Here is a 24,402-nt window from a genome sequence, read left to right on the forward strand (position 1 = left end):
CAAACCAAAAAACCCTATTGTTTCTAATTCCTATGTTTTTTTTTTTTGTTGTGTTTTTTTTTTTTTTTTTTTTTTTTGGAAACACATTCAGCCTGCTAACACTGCCAGGAAAGCGAAGTTAATAAGCCAATTTGTTTCTTTTTCAAGCAGACATCCTTGTGTTTTATCTCAAGTTGCTTTTCAAGCTAGGGAGGAAGCACCTGTAAACATGTGTTGCAGAACTACCTCATTATCCTCGTTCAGACTCTTTGCAAGCACCATTAGTCAGGCACTGTTTTCAAGCTGGGTCTGTAGCGTAAGGTGCTTCGGGTGATGACTCCTTGTTTTTGTGTGCGTTGTTTATAATCTTCTGTACAAGAAAGTATGTGCTGTCCGCTGCATGAAGATGGTAAGTCAGGTAGTCAGATGGTCCACGATAAGACTACAAAAGACAACATGAGAAGGAACAATTTGCCTTCAAGCAGATGCATTTCTGAGCTTAATATGCCTTTTCCCAGTACATGATCCACCCATCTAAAGTGATTATAGTGCTGTAGCTCCTGTCCAGCCTGGTGGTCCTTTGCATGGAAACTAGACAAACTATTTGAAGTCTTAATTAACTGGAGGACTGACAGATGCACAGACCGATCACAAAATATTTCTTTCCAAGGCACCTGATTCCTTCAGGTTTCATGAATGAAAGCACTGGGTTCCATTTTGGTGGCTTTTAGAGGGAACGACACCCAGACCACGGGGACTATCAAGTGGTTGGCAGGCTTTTTGTTCCTCTGATTTTTTTTAAATTTCAGTGGGAAAAGTGGTCTTCAATTCCTGTTAACCTGGTTTTGCTCTATGAATCTATTTGGTATTTTACGTTTATTTCCCTACGTGATTGAAAAATTCCTGTGGATCTAGATTGTGTGGCTCATTCAGATACACTTATTTTAAGGCAACATGTGGAACTGAAGATCTTCCAGGATGTCCCAATGAAAAACCAAAGGTATCCTGACTTCAGGGCCTGCAATGTAGCCTAACCTTTATCACTCCAAACCTTAAAACCTTTGTTTTCCACTGCATGCTGAGTAAGGTTTATAGCAAATCTATGCTTCTACTTAAGCTTTTACGATTCTGCTTGTCATCATGTTCAGCCAGCTCCGTTCTCCTATAGCAATGACAAAAGAAAATGACAGTCAAATGTGTCTCAAAAAAAAAAAATCAAAGCAAGAATTCGAAATACTGGTTCAGCGTGTCTCTCCTTAAGCACATTATTATTCCAGGTGGCAAAGCGAATTTAGGCAGAGAGCAATTTATTTTTTTTCTACAATATACTTGGCGATCAATAGGTTCACATTGAAAGGGAGTCTAGGAAAGGGAATGACAGGGAAGTCCTGATGGGGAAAGAAATATGAAGAACGGACTGTATCAAATACATTGAAATCCCAGTAACTTCGTAATTTCAGTGGTCATGCCACATGGTGTAGAAGACACAAGAGAGACAATGAATTTCTTTGAAGACCGTTGCTTAAGTTCATGGCTATTCACAGAGACAATACACTGTTAGTTCATTGAGGTCTCTGAGCTCTCAGTATGGATGACTAGTGACAGGAATACACACCCCTGACTGATAAAGCAGTGACAAGGAGAGAAGACTGAAGGCACTGAAGGTTTTACTGAGCAAGGATGTCGTAGGAACAGCTGGACAACAGGTTCCTCGTCCTGTTGGCTGGTGGCTCTCTCCACACATCAAAGAGGCAGAGCTATTCTGCACCAGTCAGATCCAATGCTATAGACTTTCAATCAGCTGAAAAAATATTCACTTTTAAAAGATGACAATTTAACAGGCAGCTCTCCTTACTTTCTATTTACTGGAATAAGACAGGCTATAAATATGAGACTTGGTACAGCTCAGGGCCAAGGTATGGGTCCGTCCTGGCTCTCTGTATATAAATACAGGTGAGTCACTGGATGTGCCCGTACACACCTTGAAAGAAAAATACCTGAAGTGATCACTGACTGCCAGGAACCTGTGCCAGATCGTTTGCAATGTCCTTTGCTTCTCCTTGGCTCATCTTCATTCATGACTGCTGAGCCAAGTTGGAGTCTGCCCTTTGGCTCATTTCATTGGCTGGCTCTTTGCTCCAATGTACGCGTTTCAAATGAAAGATTGTTTACTCCCATGTACATCCACACACACACACAGACACACACAAATTTCCAACGGGTTTTACCATGGCTTGTCACAAGTTTAATGGCTCTTCTTCCAAAAGGTGTGTAGAGAATTATTTATGCTTGTGACAGCAGGCACAGAAGTTTCTGTGCTTCCGAGGATTTTACTTCAGTGTTTGCTTACTTGCTGCATGGAAGCCTGCCTGGTATTATTTTAATTTGCTTAGATGAAAGAAGAGTCAAGCAAAGAATTTCTGTAAGTCATTGAAGTAAACGCTCCCTTTTAGAGTGAAATTTGTGATCAAATGGTCCAGTTCTGATCTTGATGATGTGGTAGTATTAAGTAACTCCTATTAATTGAGTGGAGTTGCTGTAGATCACCACTGGCACAGCTGAGGACAGAACTTGGTTTGCAACCCAAAAGAATCTAAACTGACCCTTTTCTCTTTGTTGATGGCGTGCATGGTGCAAAGTGCTTTTTCGCTGTAGTGGGGTGAAAGATGTTTTCAAAGATACTCTTGCAATAATAAAGTGAGTGTGTGGTACAGCCAGGGCTTACCTGGGAAACGCTCCACTTTTCGAAAAGGTTTTCTCCTCCTCTGTGCAAGAGCTTTGCCAAAGGGTGTACATGTTACTGTTGCAGCCAAAATTACTGTTATAGCCAAGGGATGTACACGTTTCTGTGTAAATGCGTTGCCAAAGGGTGTGCAAGCTACAGTTCAAAGTTATAGTTGAAGGGGCATTCCTAGCTTTAACGTATGTGATCTGCTTATCCAGTCAATTAAACGCGGTTTATTTTCAGATAGCTGAGGGGATTGCTCATGTGATGCAGAGCCTATTGCTATGGGAGCCCTTAAAAACAAGCTCCCTTTTAACTTTTTACTGTTATGCAAGGTATTACTGGTACTCATGGTATTCCCCATTCTTTGTATAATACATGCTTCTACAAAGAACAACTTACCCCCAATTAAAGATGGTAAAAGTCCTGCATTTTTTTTTTCTCTAAGGATGCCAAATATACTGCGAATTTGCCCCAGGCCACGCATGGCTGTTTAGCAGGCTACTGTGTGCAGCCAAAGTCACATCTTGTGGGATTTTGAATTAATGGCAATTGCTCAGGAAACAGATCTGGTTGGCGTACTGAATTCTACAGCATAAAATACCTTCTCAGTAGACAGTGGGGTCAAAACCACAGCAAATAAAATGCAAGAAAGGATAGAAAATGGCTCAAGAATATAACAGAAGAAAACAAAACTAGTTGGGAGCGTATGATGAATCCTCCATATTTTCTGGCAAGCTCCACTGGAAACCTGATGGCTCTGGTGTGCCGGGTAAATGCTCTCTTTCGGGCACTAATTTCTGAGGGTAATCCATTACTGTTGTGTCGGAGGTCCCCACCAGTGTCAATGGGTTCATCAGTTGTTGTGGGTGGTTCTAAACAGATGTTTGCATGCTGAAAGTCCAGGCACAGTTCATCTGGTCTATTTTGCTTTAGAAAGAAGAGTTGCATCAAAAATTCCACTGACGCTGTTCGCTAGATCTCCTTTGACCATACAGAGAGACCGGGGTGGCTTCCTCATCAGGAAGAAGCCTTACAGCCACCTTTGCCTTTAGATATTTACAGCACTAACATTCGCCTTCAGACACCTACAACAAGACATCAGGCAGTGCTAGGTATTCACTATATCTGAATCAAAGAGAAATGTCTCTAATCTTTCTGAAACAGATACAAAAATGTTACCCTCTTGAGGTGCTTGTTTTTCTCCACAAACCAGTCAGAGAATTTGCCAGGGTTAAATCAGACTAGATTAGGTTTAACTTCTACATATTTAAAGTTAGATGAGATAAATCTCTTTGTCTCACACCTGATTCACAGCAGAAACAAGGTAGTTCAAAGAAAGACAAACAAGATGAGTAGGAGCAAGGAACACTTCTGTTTGACCTGCATATGATGAGAAATTAATTTGGTGGGAAAGCAGGTAAAGAATAACATGATAGGGCTGTTCACTAGTAGAATGGAAGAGACGAAATGAATGCCGCTACTCACCCCATCCCAGTCAGGATCAAGGGAATATCAAATAGGATAGAACAAGCCTGAATATGGAAAAGGGGACTCCTTTCCTCCATACTGCACAATCATCCAATATCCATGACACAGCAAAGACCCCAAAAGTTTCAAAGGACTCAGGAAAAGATGTCACGTATATGAAGACAAGGAGGATATGAGCAGTTGCTTTAGTTAGTGAAAAAAATGCAATTATTTCCTCACAATGGGTAAAGGGATACCCTATTCTGTTACGATACATACAGATTAGTGCAAATTCAATTGCTGGCCTTCTCATTAGTCATTATAAGAGGAAGAAAAAAATAGTGTTCATTTGCCCCAAGCCTATGTTTGATTGCTGGATCTATAGCCATATTTACCTAATGCTTGTAAACAAGCCAAAACTTGCATGCATAAAATTGATATTTTTCTTCACAAATTTGTTTAGAATTTGCTCCTTATGTTGCATGTAAAAAGTAACATTGCTTTTATTTGTTGAAATGAAATCACTTCTAACTTTCTCTTTTATGTCTTCCACTTTTACAAGATGTTTCTTCTGGCAATATCAGTCAGCTTTCTTACCTCATTCTTTGTTCCCACATTGCCGATATTTCTGTGCTGCTGACTTCTGCACATATCCCCAGGAGTTTTTCTGATGATACTGTGAACAGGAGACCCTGGATGTTTACCAACTCCTTACTTATTTATTATACCTGGCTCACTTCCTAGGACACAGTGAAAACAGTGTCTGTTCTTGTTGATCGCTAAACAAACCTTGTAAGGAAACAGTCCTCCAGTATGTCTAGGAACATTGCTTCTTCCTTTGGGACCCCATCACTGTCGTCAAGGGCAACACCTGGAAACTAGTGGCTGCCTGAGCTTTTCTACAAACTTTGCTACCTACGTATTTATCCATATTTTTTTACAGTATGCAAAGGACTGTCTATTCGGTCTTCTTGATGTTGTCTTTAGTATATCACACCTCAAAACCCGTGACTTGCATTGCCAAATGATGCATATAATTTATTGAAACATCCTCTCCTACATTTGATCCAAATCTTAAATTTAAACATACAGCTTTGACAAACTCACCAGGGTGGGGAAAGCTCCAAGGCTTGAACGAAGGTTTCTGCTCCTCAAAGAATCTCTGATCCTGCTGCAGGGGAATACACTTGCCGCTCTTCCTTGTGTAGTTTGTCCAGCATTATATAGGGCTGAAATTTTCAGCACTGCCTTAGGGATTTGGGTACTCATGGCCCATTAAAACACCATCCTAGACATTTCCAGAAGATTTCCAGGAATACTCATACACCTATGAGTCTTTTCCCTCGTCTCTGACTGGCCTGCCATTTAAATGTGTATCAAACATTAAAACTTGCATTATCCCAAATGAATCATGTCGGACCTCCACGATAGTGTTGCCTTTTATATCGGTCATAGTGAGTTTCCAGCAACAAGAATTTGCATCTTTTTTTTAAATCAGACATGAAACTTGTGTTTTTCCATCTTTTTTCTTCTGGTCTGCTTCAATGTTAATGCAGTGATGTTTCTACCAGAACTCCTACCGTGTAGCTACTATTTTAAAGCTGAGTAGTGTCTGGCAAAGGACAGTCAAAGCTTCAGTTCTGAAGGGCTTTTTAAGCAAGAGAAAACCCTGGCTGTCAACTTGCTACACAGCATTTTATATATGCCTCCTTCACACCACAGGTCTCTGGGGTTTGTCAGCCTTTAAGTGAAACTGTCCAAACACTGGAAGTCTTTCAGTGGAAAACACTGTTGGCAAAGCAGAAGAAAGAAAAGACAAGAAGCAGCAGAGAGGAAAGATATAAAAAAAATGAAATCAACCTCTGAGCTGCTAATGGTATTTCTAATGGTATTTTTTTTTAACTATGCTAAGTCCCCTTTCTCCCTGAAGGGGTTTGACTTCTCTCATTGCATGAGTGCAAGGTGCGATCACAGAGAGGACCACAGTATCAGTTCCAGACTCGGACTTCTTGGTGTGCATCCCAAAGGGTCTCCTGCCATAGCCCCTATTTCTGCTGCCCCCAGAAAAACCTGGCAAGCATTCCTGAGTGTATTCCTGAGTAGGAGGGTGTTCTACCACTCTCCTGTACCCACCTCACACCACAACCAAGAGGTGTTGTGTTTCTCCTTGTCATGCAGGCGTCCAGGGCAAATGCAGACACAGGACCTGCTGAGCCTCCTTCAGTGATTTCACCCAAACCCCTTCGCTCCTCCACACCACATGCCTCTAGAAGCCCAGCCTCTATTTCTCAATTTCTTATCACCTGACAAATTTCCAAGACCTTTCAGTTCACTCAGTCTAGCAGGAAAAGGATATCGCTTACACTCAAATTCCCATTACACAGACTGTGACACATGTCCCACTGTTTGATTCCCGACGTGACTGGGGAATCATGTGTAACGCTACGGCAAGTTTGTTCTTGCTTCGACCTGCAACTGCAGGGAGAGCTGACTCTGTAGCACAAGAGGTTACACACAGCTTTAGTAACTATAACGCTGTTACTTTATCTGCCATGTTGAATGTGTGTAATGGCAAATATGGAGAGCAGACAAGCATCCATGTGTGGCGTAGGTGGTAAAGTCAGCCCAAGTGTGAAATAGATAATCCTGTTTACCTCAGCTGTATCAGCCTTGCAGAGCATCCACGTCTTGTGTCTGTCTTCTGCCTGCAAAGGAGCATGAGGGCACCTCCCGGTCAGACACTTCCAACCTGCTTTGCAAGTAGAAGAGTCACAGCCCCACTCAAAACGTCCTTAAATAGTGTAAGTAGGGGCTGGCGTTCGCAGGATGGGACCGAACAGGGACACAGCTAATCCAAAGTGAGCCATCCACTGGATATGCTGGGAGTCAGCAAGCGTCAGGGTCCTCAGCAGAGACTGTGTCCATTTACTGATTAGCATAAACTACTCGCATCAGCATAAACACTGTACGTTTGTCTTGCAGTTAGAGCAACTGCCACTGCACACAAGAACATTGTCTTCAACTACATGTACCTTTAATTTGAACAAATACAGTCAATTTTACGATCTTTATGTTCTGAATGGTCATCCTACTTGTACAACGAAGCTTACCCTGCCAGAGAGCTCAAAAGTTGGAGAGCATTCCAGAACTGTTGAAAACACTCATATTTTTTAGGTACTCTGGGCCAAATCACCCAACCTGATCTAACTTGTGTAAATCAGTGGCCTAACATTCAACGTCCCTGGGCCATTCCAGGCTTGTCCTGGGACTTTCACAGCCCCGGATCTACCAGTGCTCAAGTGAGGATTGTGGAAAAGCAAGCTTCTGGCCTCCCTCTTTATCTTTTGCGGAAGCTAACCACAATAGAAGTTAGTTATTTATACAATACTTTGGGCTGGTCTGGAAGGAAAAAAAAAATCAATCACACAGCTGTTTTGGGTTGTTTTTCTCTCTCTTGCTCTGATGCACAAATTAAGCCACTGATTAATCAAACAATTCATTGACAAGAACCCTGATTTATGTCGAGTTAAGTTACAGCATGCAAATATTTGCATAGTGCTGGATGTAGACTTAAACACAGACTCCATAAGTATTTTTTTTAACCATGAACATTTCTTGAGGATAATCCAAGTGCAAAACTCAAGCTCTTCCTCCTTCCTGGTGATTCCAATGGACAGACTGTGGCAAGAGTCAAACTATTTGTGTTAAAACCTTAATCTGATAAATAACTCTCAGGATGATTTTTAAAAGGACAAAGGGCAGTAATGTGCCTTGCTCCCACTAACAGTTCAACAGAGTCAGGCACCGTGTTCCAGTTTACATTTTTAAAAATCTCCTTTCTTTGTCCTGAAATCTGTGTTGACAGCAAGCTCCATTCAGGACGTTCTTCAGAGAGAATCCAACAGGCAGGCTCAGACCTTCCTGTGGACGTGCGAAGAACAGAGTAACCAAAGAGCAGGGAAAGAGACTGATGTGCTGTAAGCAAGGGAAAAATAAACTTCTCAAGGTAAAGTTGTCAATAGCCTGTCTGTGACACAGAATCTGAAACCTCTTTTAAAAAGTGACCGCACTGTGTCATATATATGATGTTATTCAGGTACCAAAAAAAAGATCTGCTAGGCTTATATTCTGTTGTCTAAAAAGGACCCAAGGATTGCTCTGGTTTGCGATAGGCCTTTGGAGAGGTAAATCCAGATCTCCATCCTGCAGCACTTTGTCTTATTCTGACTCTGTTCTGCCCACCCTATGGGATGATGTTTATATGGTTTTTTTTAATGCAATTTAATTAATTCTATTCAAATCTATTATTTTACGACTGTTTAACCCATGGGTTAAAGGGGTAGGTTAAATAAATATTTGAGTCTTCGCTAGAGCCTTTCAGTTGTTTTGAGGAGATGGATCTAAATCCTGTTTTGCTAAACCAGTGCTAGGAACCAGCAGCAATTCAACCGTCTCTGCTTCAGTTTCTTTACGCATTGGATAACAATTTTTTAATTTTTTTTTTTTACAGAGGCAAGCTGTATTGTTTGCAACATGGCATAGTCTGCCTGACTTTTCCTAATACGTGGGAGCACGATGCAACTCCTTTCTTACCTTCTGTTAAATCCCGCGCTCCCCCAGGGCTCTGCTGGGCTCATCTCGTGCCAGGTAATTCTCAGCAGACCGGTCTCTGGGCTGTTGCTCCCGTGCAAGCAAAGCTGTCGTGACACAAGAGCAATGCCTGCAAGGTGCCCGCAAACAAAGCCATTCTTACGGAGTTTATCTGCATGAATTGGTAGAGCTTGCCCATTCCTGCCCAGTTCTTTTGGCTCAGACACCTTAATACTGACTATATCCCTTGCTATATGCTGAGTAATCTGTTGTGAAAAATGCCTGCGAAGAGGCCCCATTATGCATGCTCTCCTACCAGGCAACATAAAAATCCTGCCTAAGCGGCGTGCTGATTAAAGTCCGATAAGTTTTTAAATGATTACTTATGCTTCCCAACCATTATCTAGTGATTGTTGAAGCGTCTTGCTGGAAGCCTTCTTTGTGGTGAGCAATGAAATAATGCAAATTGATGGGACCCGGTGCTGATTTTTAAAGAAAAACTGGCTTCATTGGATGACAGGATCAATGTAGTCTGTGTGAGCTGTTGAAAAGATTTGTCAAGGGGCACGTCAGACACCCCATCGTGACAATCCATGAAGGAACGCGTCAGAGATCAAACACCTTCTGACCTCTCTGGTTGGACTACCTGGGCAGTGTTGCCATGAGTATGGCAACAGAGAGGGGAAATCCTCGGTGGACACAAGACATGGAGAAATCCCAGAAATCTGTAAAGCTTTTGGCTTCACATGGCTGCATGTGCATTGAGTTATGGATCATCATATCCCACAGATTATGTATTTTGCCACCATCCCAAGACCGCAGAAGGGAAGAAATGCAGCTTGCTTGGACTTCTGGAATATTCTGTGGCTAGGGCTGAGAAAGGACAGGGTGAGGTTCAGGTACGCTTTAAGATTTTTTAGATAATTTAGGATTTAGCATCTTGGCAACAGAATACACAAGAACCTACGAATCCTAGATTTACCATTTTGAACATGATTTTGGCCAGCTATGGTTGAAGTCATTGTTCTCTGCACTGTGTTCCAGTCTCTGGTATTTAAAATGAACCAAGAGACAAGCTCAAGCCTTAAGACCACCAGCTCCATGGAACAATCATCTGATAAAAGTGAGAACAAGTGTCAAGAGAAAAAGCTGAAGACCTGAACTTATAATGCAGTTTTAATTATGGTTGATACTAGGATCTGGGGATACTAGGAGCAGGGTATTAGGTACTAGGATCAGTGGCAGTGAAAACTCATAAGCAACTCTTTTCAGGCATATTTCTGTTACCTCCATGACTTTGGAGTAACCTCTAAACATTAACGAAAATATGTATAAGAGTGAACAGTAGCTCTTCACTTTTTTGGTTTCTCTTAGAATTGAGGGTGTTCAGTGTGTGCTAAAAGATGAACATTTTATTGGTTTCCTTTTCTTTGTTTGCTTCTAAGTTTAATCGGGCATTGTTCCTGTGAAAAAGCTTTGACTTAAAGTTGCTGCATTGCAGCATAATCTGTTCGGTTGCGAGGCTCAACTCCCAAATGGCAGACTAGCTGAGATTCCTCCCAGCTAGGTTTCATCTAAACTAAGTCTGGCAAACAGCACATTTTTATTTTGGAGACAGACTTTGAACAGAAATGTTAGAAAAATATCTTGATTTGAGTATTTAAGTGTTCTTGGTGTATAAAGCTGTAGTTCATGCCCCACTCCGCTGTGGTTTTCCAGTGTTATCTTGTCCACAACATTCAGTGTGAGATCCTGAGAGCTCATTTTGGTACATAAAATTGAGCTGAGTCTAAGTCTAGCTGCCTTAGTCCAAGGAAATGATTCAGAAACCTCCACTTCCGATAAGAACCCTGCATTTACTTGATAGCTACATGCAGAGGGCCTGGGTTCCTGCAGTGAGGTCCTCAGGCTAGTGTGGAAGTCACTCAGTTTAGAAACTTAAGCAGCTAGTTATTTTTTTCTAAGCTCTGGGGACCCAGTACAGCATCTAAAGAACAGCTAATGTGCACAAACGTGATTTTTCCCAGCCCAAAGAAATGCAGTTGTCACCACTGCCAATGTTTGCATTGCTGTTAATTAACCACATTTGGCTTTGCTGATTTGCAAGAGAGGAATCAACAGCTCCAGACACCTGTATTAAAGAGAGTGCCAGTATAGAGGTTTAATAGATGGAGTCCATGGGGTCATAGAACGGATTGCTGAATATCCTCATATTAGGAGGCACGGGATCATGACACTCCAGCCATCAATATACATCATATTTACAAAAAAATAAATGAAAAATGAAGAATTGCCAACAGCTGTAGCCCTTACATTATAAAAAGTGCAAATACAATCACTCCTTGAAAATTTCTATAGTAAAATTTATGTCCATGCCGAGGATCTTAAGCGATAGTCTGTGGATACCTCTTGGACTGAGGAGTTAGAGCTCAGAGCTACCACTTTCCAAAATAGAGCCTTAACTGCAGCATGTAGAATATTTTGGGGACATCGTGTAGTCGGATGTATAAGAATGGTGGGGCCACATGACAAGCAAAAGTGAACCAAACTAATGTTGATGAGGGCATGGATTACGGACTTTATTCCCAAGCTCATTTTTGTTGGTTGTTGGTTGTTGGTTGCTTTTTAGCACAGAGAAACAGCTCAGATATAGGAGGAACCCATTGAGAAACTCTCTCCCTCTCCTATCCATTTAGATTACACACACCTAGAGCCAGGAAGGGGACCTCATTAAATGAGACCGCGATTCCACTTTTGATCTCTAATTGATGAGGACAATGGTGAGGACATGAAGACAACGGTGATATTGCTGATGTCTGTGTGTCTCCATCAGGCTCCTCGGGGATCCGTGGTGGTTTCTGTGGAATGTGATGTTCATGATACAGTTCAGCATTTCTGATCTCTCTTGAATGTACAGCAGCACTGGAGCCTTCCCCTGTTTGCAGTAACGTGACTTTGATTTGCTCTCTGGCCACACGAATCACCTCTTTCTAGCTGTACACATAGTGCTTTATCGTGTGAAAAAGTGCTCCATCCAAACAATGTGAATTAAAGGTAAAGCAGGTCTAGAGAATTCCTTCTTTGTAATAAGTTATCCATTAAATACCACTTAAGCTTTTCTTGTTTTAAAGCATATGTCAACATAATCTCAAATACTTTTTATAAAGTACTAGTAGTAAGTCATTAAAAATGACAAAAATGTCTTTAATCTATAAAAAATATTTTAATCAACTGAGATATCTTTTCCAACATAACAAAACAAACACAACCCAGACTGGGCTATCTAATCTTCAGCTCACAATGGGATGACTTTACAGCAGAGTGTCAGAATCACCAGCTAAATTCATTAGGTGCTTACTGCTCTCAGGAGCTTTCAGGTATGTTTTCCTCACTACTGTGGAATATCCTAGTTCTTTTAAAATATTTACAGATGTTGAATGTTTATGTTTGCATTTCTTTGGGGCAAATGCTTGCACTTGCTGAAAGGTGGTGTGACTGAGAAATAGGAAATAACTTTTTGGTAGCCATTGATCAAAGGTAAGATAACAATTCAATACCCTCCCTGAGCAGCCGTTCAGAATTTCCATTCCCTTCATTTAACTAAGATGACCAGGAATCCTGGAAAAGGCAGAGTTAGGAAAACAAGAGAGAAAAGAAGATGAACTGGTGTAAATCTATGAGAATGCAGTGAATAATATTTGTTTGTTTGCTATGACATCATTCTTTTCTGAGCTCGGTACTTTGGGACAGTTCACTCACGGCAGAGTTAAACATCTGCCATGTTTAACTTCTAATTTTAGTTAGCTTCAACACACTTCTAATGCAGGATCTAAATGTTACAGTCTGAACTGCGATGAAGTCACTGATCTGGTCTGATCTGCGCCCACCATTGTGGAAGCTTGTCTTGAGCTCAAGGACAGTGGAGATCAGATGAATCAGCCTCTCTGATTTATTTTCTGATTTTGCTGATTCCTGTGGCCGATCATGAAGTGGGACAAACTTATCTTGCAGAAGATGTAAGACCATGTCACAGAGCACAACCTCAGCGTGTCACTGGGAGGTGACGGTGCTTGCTGGGGATCCCACACTGGAGAGGGACCGTGGGCTGCAGCCATGCTGCTTTCCTTCAGCCCCCTGTCAATGTGCCCATACTGTAAATTGCAAGATATCCCTGTGCCATAGGAGTCCCTCTGTCCTTCCACTTGAGATCAAAGACCTCATGAAGACCAGGAACACCAGCTGGAGTCCTCCTGCGTAATGGAGTTTCACAAGGTGTGGGCCATGCCCATCTGTGAAGGGCACAGAGGTTTCCACCAGTATGGACCTTCGTGTGTTAAGATCACCTCAAACCTTACCACTTTCCACCTTGAGCACAGGCCTTCTTTGACTTGCTTTCACTACTACCTATCTTTTCTACTTCAGGGGTAGTTTGGCATAATCATATACACATAACATTAATATTTTAAATTTAATATTTATCCACATAGTACACTGCATAGTTGGGAAACTACGTCAAAAGGTGGCCATCTGTTTTTAGAATTACTCTAATTGAAGCTGATCTGTATTTTATATGGTGAGGCCATAATAAAGAGCAAGACTCAGCATAAAAGTTTATGATAATAATGAGTATGGTTCACAATGTATGCTTGATCTCTGTTCATATTCCATATTTTATTGTATCACTATCATCAAATACTTCTTTTCTGTGATACTTGTTTCCTTTCCTGCTGCTTCTAATTGAACAGAAGAGATCTAGGCAGAGGGTTTTCTACCATTTAGATATACAAATAAAGCTGGAAATCTCTCCGTGTTATTTCCTAAAGTAAATATTTGCTGAGACTTAGTAGTCATAGTGTCTAGCAATGGACAAATTTAACTTCGATTCAGACCAGTTTTGTAAGCTGAATTTCATAGATATATCTCCTCTCCACAATTTTAAGCTATTTTTTGTTTTTAATGGAGTTTCTAATAGATCACAGGAAAGTTTTACTCATCACACTGACATAACCAAATGGACAATTTGATATTTATACTTGTTTCTCAGTAGAGACTTCCTGCTTTACTGCTTACCAGCAGTGAAATAATTAATTAAGCTGTTATTAATTATAATGCAAGGATGCTGTGGCCCATAGCAGGGGCTAGACCCCTAGCACTGACTGATGGGAAAAGGTTTAATTCATTTCCTTGGGACCTGTAACACTGAGCAAACACAGGATCATCACCTGAAGTGAAGACCCACCTCAAGCCTTGTCCAGGAGAAAAAAAATGGGCATAAGTCATTATTTTCACACCTGAACTGAATTATGGACATCACAGAGGACAGCCCAATGGAGAAATACAGCTCTATATAGCTGCTGTGGCATGCGGGGTGGCCAAAAGGACCAAGAAAGAGTGGACCTTGGCCTTGCCTGTCTTTCAATGCACCCAACACTTGGCCCAACATTGTACTTAGGAAAAGTAGGGAGGACCAGATGGTGGTCTGTGCTGTGCTCTGCCTAAGGACAGGGGCCTGGTCCTGAGGTGGGGGTTGGTGGTCTAGTAGATCCTTGGCTGGGGGCGTCACACACAAGTGACATCGTGTGCTGTGGACACAGTGTCTGACTGTGGTTGTCCTGGAACCCACGCTACATTCAACCCACATCCATTTTGCAGGAAAGCAATGTTCTCTTGGACTGAGGGACTGCTCTGAAGCTCTCTCTTCACACCTAAAGATATGTAGGTGATAGGTTGTTGTGGCTTTGGGTTGTGTGATGGTTGAGATCTGTGGCTCAGAGTGTTGGGAAATTTGGCCATCCCTAACCTAGACTGGCAGGTTGTGTTTTCTGCTGCCCCTGAGGACCAGGAGGACCTATAGCTGTGGTACCCGCCAAGGTGTCTTCAGTACAGGGAACAACATCCAGGCTTTCACCTCCTGAGAATTTGCAGGCACAAAGAGCAAATACCTTATTTTGGTAGTGAACGTGTGACAAGAAACTAATGTCTGCATTTGCTGACAGTTGCCTGGTGCGGTGTCCTAATTCCTCTTTATTAAAACAGTAAGCACACCGTGTTGTGTGTATGTCACACATGCACACAAATGCACACAGGCCTCTCAGTACAGGCAATACAGACATCAATCTCACATTTCGTACTGGGGTCTTTTTATACCATTCTTGCAATAAAGGGAGCCGTGTAGTGTAAAGGTGAATCACAGCTGGCAAACCCACATTGTTTATTACTTATTTTCTCATATACTATGCATGCAAACGTAGACAAAAGTCACTCTATTTATTTTATTTCTGAGATATTTCTTCATAGCTTATTTGCCCCAATTTTCTTCAGAAAAGGGTAACCAATAGTTAAAATCTCTGTGAATTTTTACTAAAATTGCTAATTTGTGTATGACTTGTTAGCCATGTCTGCTCTTGGAAAGTAGTATGCCTCCTCCACAAAACCGTATTCCAATAGCGCTTGCATTTCTCACCTCTGGGCCGGAGAGACTATGAAAAGTATCTCCTTTTTTTAACAAATCTTTCAAAACTACTCAGCCCCTTAATTTCATTATAAATTGGGCTTGTACAAATCCTTACAAGTATGGTTGCCCTTTGACAGTTCTTCCTGCTTTAGTCTAAGAACAGCAATGGGAACAGGACTCTTGATCACAGCAGGAATGCGTTTATGATCATGCATTGCTCAAGTCTGTTTTTATTTCTCGTTTTATGTAAAATGCTGCAGTAATCCCTTTAGAATTCCCCTCAGCTTAAATCTCAGAGACTGTTCAAGACTGCCTCTTAATGTCTCAAGAGCACTTCAGCTCACATAAGCCTCATATTCAACAGGTAAAGCCCACTTTGTTCTATAGAGATGGCTGAAGTAATGTAAAATTAAAGATTTAATCTTCTGTGGTAACTCAGACTGTCCTCAGTCCAACACAAAGACGCTAAAAGTCTGTTAACTTTTAAGTAAGTAGAAAATTCTTTGATTGACAGTGGTCTGCTGTATTGATCCCCAAAACTATGCCACAACAAATTTTATTTCAATTGGGTGAGAAGACTTACTGCACACTTTGGGAACGCAAGGGGATTCGTTTCACTATTAACAGGTTTTCTCCATTATAAATTTTAATTGACAGGATTTAAAAGCAATTATAGTCGAGACCAAACATTTTGGACAAATTAAGGAAGGATTTTTTTGGGGTTTTGTTGTTTTGTGGGTTTTTAAAGCTAAATTTAGACTGAAGCAGTCAAAAGAGGACTGGGCACTTGAGAGTTCAAATGATTGGTAATTCTATGAAACGGAATATAGTCTGTACGCTTTTATTCTCATTAGGAACTTCACACGGGAGCTTAACTCATCTTTATCTTTAATGTGTTTTCTCCTAGTTAGCAGCCAGACGCTTGTACGAGTTGCAGTAATGTAGCCTAGGCTGACATTCAAGGTGGGTTAATATGGACACAGTCAAGCTTAACATATATTTCCTCAGCCAGAGATCTATCAGATACCTCCCAAAACTGCCACTCTTCCCTCCAGCAAATCAACAGAAGATGTTTTAAGGTTGTCTCAGCTGATATCCCTCATTTCTACTAACAAGTTTGCCACAAAAAACAAATGCAGCTAACAGATGGCTCCAGAAGCAAAGCAGCTGGGTATTTTGGTGTTGCTGCTCTTGAAGTAATTCTGATTATTTCAGAGGTGCTTTTCTACCTTGAACTGAGACCAAAGGTTGAATTATTACTTTCTTTGTGCACATTAATAGTCTGGAAAATTACAGTTTGTCAGGCACCTAAAAGAAACTTCATTTTTTTTTTGAGAATAACTGTAACCAACCTGTTTCCACCACTATGGCTCCAAATTCTCATCAAAGATACGGAGGACCAGGTAGGTACCTACTTCAGAGTGAGCTGAATAGCTCTTTAGACTGAATTGATTAGACCTTACATCAGATTTTCGCTGACTACAGTGGAAGCTTAGACAGCTCACTCATGTGAACAAGCACACATATACACACGTACTTAGGCATCCTAATATGTGAGCTGAATCGTATCCAGAGTGGTTACTCTGCTTTAGCTTTCTACCTCGATTTGCACATGAAGACCGCAGCCTTTGCAGTCTGTCTATCATCTCCTTTAAAAACGTAATATTGGATCACTCCTGACCTGATATTCCTGCTGTATTTTAAATTAAACATTTGGGAACTATATCTCTTTGGAGCGAATTTCTGAGATTTTTAAAATAGATATAAAATATTACAAAGAACTGAGGCCCGTGGGTCATTCATTTTTGCCTCAGTTTTGATAGATCACTACCTAGAAGTATCCAGTGTTTCCCATTCTCCACCTTCATTCCTCTGCTTTCTTTTGCTCTTACATCATGAATTGCATCCAAAATGATTAATTCAGTATAAGACAGAGGAAATTAATAGCAATATTCACAGACCATTATCAGTGAAGTAGCTGGGTGGCCACGGCCCCATTCGGGAAGCACTTCCACCTGAAGGGTGTTTGGATGTAGTGCAGTGGGCCTCAGTCTTTCCTTTATTATTCTGTTTTCAGTAAAGCACTATTCTGTCATTGAGACAAAGACCATAAGAACACATCTCTCTTCCTTGTTTTGGGAGATGTCCCAAGTCTGCAGCCAGTGGACACCTTGAGCATGAGGAGCACAGAGAAAGGGCTGTTTCAGCTGCTCCTTCTTACCCAAAACTCCCCTGTAGTGTAGCAGAAAGGCAGAAAATTTTGGGGGATGCTGTCATCAAAAACTGCTCTGGGCACAGGTTTGACATGGCTTACACAATGAGGGCAGTACAAACCCCCTTTACGTTTTAAGTACAAGAGAAGTAATACTATTTTTACTTTCTTTTCTCTTTCAGAAGCCAAAGGTATTTACTTTCAGTTTCCAAATGCCCACAAGTGAACAAAATTATGTATTTGGGCAAATATATCTTTTGACAACCCCCTGTAGCCCTGAAAGTAAAAACCCCAACACCTCCCCTAGGTCTGCTCGGCACCATCCAAAATCAGGCACTTGGCTGTCTCAGAGCTGCAGCTTCAAATGGCTTGCTGAAAATGTACCGCCTCATAGACAGTTTCATTTTGTAAATGTAGGCTCCGTGAGCACTGCCAGGGTAAATACAGGGCTCTAATTACTTAAAGAAAAGGCAAGTAAGAGGCGGTGAAAGTTGCTCTTCCAACATCCATCTCTCTAGCTTAGAGCTTTACACCGTTGCCCATCGCTAGAGCAGCTGAATGTCTGCTCTATGGAAGGTCGTAACAATATAGGAAGGCTGGGAAGAAAAAGGAGCACATCTACAGAATGTCCCAGCTATCATCTAGTCTAAAATAAATAGTTTCGCAAGATCTTTTTGAATATACAACTAGAAAAACACAGGTAACCTTAATCTACTTAAGGCCAGTGAGTGAGACATACTGAGTCTGGAGGTCCTATTAACTTGGTACTGCCATAAAGTAGGATCTCAGGTAAGTTTTTGTAAATTTTCAGGATCTTAATTTCTTATCCTCAAACTAAGAACAATTCTGTAGTTTATATGGCAGATAATACTGCATACAGGAAAAGCTCTGGGGCCAGGAACCAAAACTGAGATCTCTCTCTGCTTAGTTCCCAATCACTGCATTAGAGTTCCTGTGTCCAGCTTTTTTCTCATCTCCCCCCCCCCATCACACACACACTTGAATTTTGTACTCCTTTCACTGGTAAAAGGTCAAAAGGAGAGGTAGAGAGTGCCTCCGTAAAACCAGCTGGCAGGTGCGAAGCCAGCGCGCTCGTTGGGGTCAGAGGGATTTGATCCCCTCAGAGGGAGACTCTGGTCCTGGCTGAGCTCCCCGGGAGACTTGGCTTCACTTTTTTATAAAGACCCATTCTTGCTGGTGTCTGGTGAACCTTTAGGCACTAAGATGACAGCATGAAAACCTGCAGCCCCAATTCCCTTTCAGCTACTTCTAGACGCCTAAAGTTTTTATTCACCGTGGCCCGTGAAATCTGCATGTAAGTGCTGAAGTGCTTATTTGGCTCTTACCCCTTTTGCGGGATGATGTTCTCACCTCATGCAAATCAATGTGTGTTTTACCACTGACTTCAAGACAGCGGGAATTTTTCCTTAATGTCTTGGAGCTACATAGCCTGCTACTTGCTACCAGCTATGACTGGGCGATTTTTGATTTAGCTGCATAGATGAAATGTTCTTGAGGCACCAGCTAAACTTTTTAATCAATCCAATGCAAAACCCCCCTTCTTGCTACTAGAATATTCTGTTTCATTCCTCTCCCCGGGAAATCCCATTATCTTCTGTCATGTGTCAAAATATATCTACTGAGTATTGATACCAAGCAATTATGTGAGACAAAATCATTCATGTATGGTATGAGGGCAGAGAGAAATGACTGCATTCGGAACTGCATCTCTTTGTAGCAATGTAGCAAAGGCTTCAAACTTCATATGGAAATGAGCAATGCATGTAAATTACTTTGTCTAAATGGATTTTCATTAGAAGTGGAATCTAAGCAGTTCAAAAAATCACTAATGTTCACTGGCAGGAGCCAAATAGCTGAGTCAACATCACCTTTAGACTTTAGTGTCTCTTTTCTGTAATGCTGAACCACTGAAAGAGTCTGATCAAACTTGGCATTGCGGCAAGTGCCCTGTGCCAGATTAGTTAAATCATAGACTGACTCATCCTCGGGGTATGACAAATGCTAAATGAGCTACTGATCCTTTGGGTAGCTGGGTACAGCTCCCTGTGAGATTGGGACACAGACAGTAGGAGATATTAATAGCGGGAGGCTCTGTCTGTCATTCAGTTTAATTATTCTTATTTATTCTCCCTAGGTGTCTCCTCTTCACCCTAGATGCTGATTATTTTAGCTCTGGTGGAAAGGAGAAAAGCCCAACACTCATAACTAAAAAAACTAAAGAGTCATCAGGATTCTTAAAGTCATTTTGAGCAGGACTCAAAGTTTAGATCTTAAATCCTTCATCTGTACATGCCACGACCTCCAGGCTATGAAGGAAGAGGTATACCATACTCTAGGCAGGTTTATGCGTTGAAGAGATAAGGACTGCGCTCTGCTGTGCATCCAAGAGCGTCTCTGTGCTGAGAGCATGCCTGACAGGGCTGTCCCCATCAGACAGTCAGGCTGCAGGTAGCTGCTCCTCCGAAAGCAGATCCCTCACAAAGGCATCCGGAGATCCAAAACACAGATGTTGACTGAAAGCCAGAACTTGCAGTGCTCAGCGATGACTTTTTGAATGTATGCATCTAAAGTCTGCTCATGTGTTTTAATAGGAAGATATCCTGACAAGCGTCTGTATCAGGTGTGGAACAGAGACAAGAAGCATGGAAACATGGTGACAAGACTCTTAGCAGTCTTTCTTGCTGCCTCTTTCAGGATGCACAAGTTTTCTCTGTAAGTCTTAGCCTATGACTGTGAAAGGACTTGCAGCTTTATGGTCTTGTGCTCTGTGTTGGCTTTGCTCTGAAGAATTGCTTTGGATTCAATCAGCAAGATGTGCTAAATGGAAAGCTGTTCTCCTTCTAGTTATATTTCAAGGCAATTTAGTTTGCGTTATTGGCCACTGGGGATGTTCTTATCGTGCTATTTGTGTGCAGAACTGTTATAACTAACACAGCCAGGCCTGCCCCATCCTGGTTTCCCTTGAGCTTTGTGGCATCCGTTTCTGAATTTTTACGGAACATAGGAATGCACAGTTCACCTTTACAGTACTAACTGGATGACATTGTGTTTCAGTAAAAAAAAAACAACAAGATTTGGGAGCTGGCTTGGTTTGGCTCTTTGTTCGTTGCCAGAGAGTGACACCATTCTGCCTGAATCCACCTCGGTGATGCTCATCTGGTGTTCTCCTACGTGAAATGTGTCGGGAGATTTTTGCCATTTTAAAAATAAAACAGACAATATGTTTAACAGAAAGGGATGCTTTGTTATACTTGCTCACTTATGAAATGGAGGTCCCAGTCTGCAGCCCAAAGGCAAAACATCTGCTCACAAGCCAAGCAGGTGGTTACACTGAGCTTGTGCTAAGGTTGTCCACGTTGTCCTGGCACTAGGTACAGATGGAAGCAAAGAACTGCAGCTGGAAAGCAGTATCTGCAACAATTTCTTAGCTGATTAAAGTCTTAGCCAGGTGGTATCAAGCACTGGCAGCAGCCTCCATCTACCGTTACTGGCTCTCTCCCAGCTGAGACCGAAGGCTCAGGCGTGAGTGCGCCTCCGGCTTTCGAAACTGTTATGCAGGACAGCTTAAGCTGCCTCTAAACTTGATTTTGCAACAGAACCGAGCATTTGAGAAACCTGGGCCTTCTTACTGGGATGTCTGCGTGGTCGTGCTCCTCAGGCCTTGGGCTGTGAGTCCTGGTCTGCTGTTCCTGCCCGCGTCTCAGCACACCCCGTGCCCATGGCTGAGACGGTGCTGGGGGCTGCTCCCCTGCCCAGCTGCACTCACCCATAGTTTGACTGCATGTTCGTGGCGCAGCTTTGGTGCATATTGGGCCGTAGTATCTGGGGATTTCAACTTAGCAAATTAACAGTTACTTATGCAGTTCCCAGTTTGATACAGCAAAAGTACAGCAAAAGCTTACGGCAACCCTCTTTTTTATATCCCGGAGGTTGTAGCAAACTGGGGTCAGTCCATGACAAGAGCTCGCAGAAGAATAACACAAGGGCTGAAGTGCACTTGCAGGCTGTAAATAGAGGTTTGAATAGCACCTCTTGGTCAGCAATAGCAATCCTTCACTACCTCAACCTTTGCCAAATTAATTCCATAAAGGTTTCAGTCTTAAAATATTGGTAAGCTGGAAAAATTAGATCTGGAGAATGAGGTATTGTCTTAGTTCAAGAAGGCATGCAAGCCTTTAACGAAGGCAGGTATGACGTCAAACTAACAATCACAAGTTTAGAAACTGATAAATGCTATTAAAAAACTGCTCACTGCCTTGGTATCTAGAGAGCATAAGACAGGCCTAAAAAGTGAGAGACAGCTGTTGCTACTGGTGGCTCCTGAAGCAATGAAATATGTTTGGCGCAGACATTCACTTTCCAGGTCTTTTAGTCGCACAGATAACCACATCTTGCAACGAGACACGCTTTGCCCAATAAGTTGACCAGGCGAGGCTGTTCATTTGACCTTAATTACCCAAGTGTTCACCCAATACTATGCAGACAGACAACATCAGTTGACACTTTGGTCCTGCTAATAGTGATACTTAGCACTCCCTACCATTTTTCATCTTCAAAGCACTTTCCAAATTTTACTTAATTAATATCTTTGAAGATGCCTAACTGTTTGCTGATATTTCACTGAGAGTTTCTGCTCTTTCCAGACCAGAGGACAAGATGCTATTTCCTAATTAGATTTTAGTAAAGACACGACTGACTTCCCCTTCTTCTCATCTGGTTTTCAGTATCCTTCTGTTTCCAGCAATCTGACCTCTTGCCAGTCAGCACCTGGGGAATTATTGCCTTACTTGCCTTTCAAATTGCAGATAACAAATTGTTGCCAAAGTAAAACCTCTTCATTTTTTTTTTTCAGGCAAATTTAAATGTTATGCCATTAACTTTCAGAACTCCAATCCTTTTACTAGGTAATAAAGTAAGAGTCAATTAGTTCCAAAAAATTAAGCTTGGTATTACAGTTTTTCTATCTTTTTTTAAAGTTTCTTGAATTTGTGCTTTTTAGACTCTTACAAACATTTATCAGATGTTTGAATTACGGTCCACTGTTTCAGCGGAAGCTTTGGCAAGTTGTTGAAATATGGATGTGATTCTGGACTTCTCATGCGTTGATGGATGGTTGAAAGCCACATACAGTATATTACATATCATCAGCCCTGCTGCATCTGTCACCATGGGAGGTGAATGGGCTGTTGGCAGAGTGCACTCTCTAAAGTCACAAACAAGCATTTCCACTGAGGTCAAGAAGCCTGCAACCTTTATACACAACAGTGTATAAAAGTATTATTTTGCAGAAGAATAAAAAGGTGCATGTGTCTGCAAAGGATGGTTTTGTCCCACAAAATGAAACGGGAAAGAGCGGAGTTTCAGTAGATGGGAGAACAGTGCATTGCTCGGATGGTTTTACAAAGTAGACAAAGACCAGGTTGTTGGCTCCTGGGCCACTGGAAAATTATGCCTTACACCGCATTACAAAACTCTCCCCTGTTGAATTTTAAATGACCTAGACATTAAGGAAGATTAATTTCCTTCTAGTCCTTTTCTTTTCATTTTGTTCCATCCACTCAACTATTTCCTCTAATTCTGCTCTAGCTGTAATCATCCTTCAATATGTATCTGCCAGACATAGTACTGTCCATCAGTTGTCACAGCTTAAATGCACACACGCATGCTCACACTGCACACACATATTTGTGTCTGGCTGTGGTTCTTTCATCTGCAGTTCAGCAAAGAATTGAGCCGGCTTGCATTCTGTTCAACAAAGCACTTAAACATAAAAGTAAGGATAAGGCTGAGGCTAAGCACATTGCAATTAGCAATAGGTTATTTAATGAAAGGTTGAGACGGACAGTCCTTACTGATACCTTATGAACTGTAGGAAGAAACCTCCTTCCACTAACTTTCTGAGATGCAAAAAAAATCTATTTCAGTCAGACAGTGGGTACTTCTGCCAGCAGAAAATCCATCTGGCCTAACTCTAATAGGATGCTAAAAACAGTAACAGTGAGAGAAACACCCAGATCAGAAATACTTGCTAAAGATGCTCTCAGCAGCCAGCATACCCCTTGGGGACTCACTGTTTACTCCTCTGGAAGTATAGGGTGAGCTTTTCTAAAAGAATAAAATATTGATAAAAATATACCCACCCCACCCCTGCCACAAACACACATACACAAAGATGGGGAAAGAAAAGGAAGAAAAAAGCAATTTGGAAGTAAAAGAAAAAAAAGGAGAGAGATCTCAGAGAGGAACAATTTTAAACCTACTACTTCGCCCACCAGAAGCCATTCATGGAACAAAAAGCCTCTGAGAAGGCGTGGACTAAAAGAGCTCATATAGGAGATACGAGAGATAATTTGATGGAAAGAGAGAGCTGCAAAGCAAAGGTCACTTCAAAGGCTACACGAAAATGGGGAATGTTGACCTGCTCCTCCCTTTTACGCTGTGGTGTCGCCACGTTAGTGTGCTCTACCTTACTGGTGAAATTACTTCTAAACATGGACTATCTTGGGACCGTTTTCCTTGTTCTCTGCCCAGTTTTCAGGACCAAACTGTCCTCAGAGCTCCAGGACTGAAACACAGCATATTTTAGTTGTAACACACCCTCCTGCAAAACGAAATGGCTGGTTGGTTGGTTGTTTTTGCACAGTTGTATTTCTAATCCTTCACATATATCTCAGCTGGGTGTTCAAAGCTTTTCTTCAATTGTGCTTATTCTTCTGGAAGTGATCAGGTACATCCTGCGCTGGTTGCAACTGGATGACAAAAGAATGAGTGTAAGAAGAGCTTCATTGTCCTGTAGCAGCCAATATTGAGGCAAACACATACACTGTGAAGAAAAAGAACTCTGTCAAAAAATTAAGAAACTAAAGGCATATTGCCCTACCTGTTTCTGATGTATTTTGGTTGACCATCAGTTTGGACTCCTCCTGAAAGCTAATTTTCTATTTCTGGGCC

The sequence above is a fragment of the Rissa tridactyla genome, chromosome 2 (assembly GCF_028500815.1).
Source record: "Rissa tridactyla isolate bRisTri1 chromosome 2, bRisTri1.patW.cur.20221130, whole genome shotgun sequence".
NCBI classification, from domain to species: domain Eukaryota; kingdom Metazoa; phylum Chordata; class Aves; order Charadriiformes; family Laridae; genus Rissa; species Rissa tridactyla.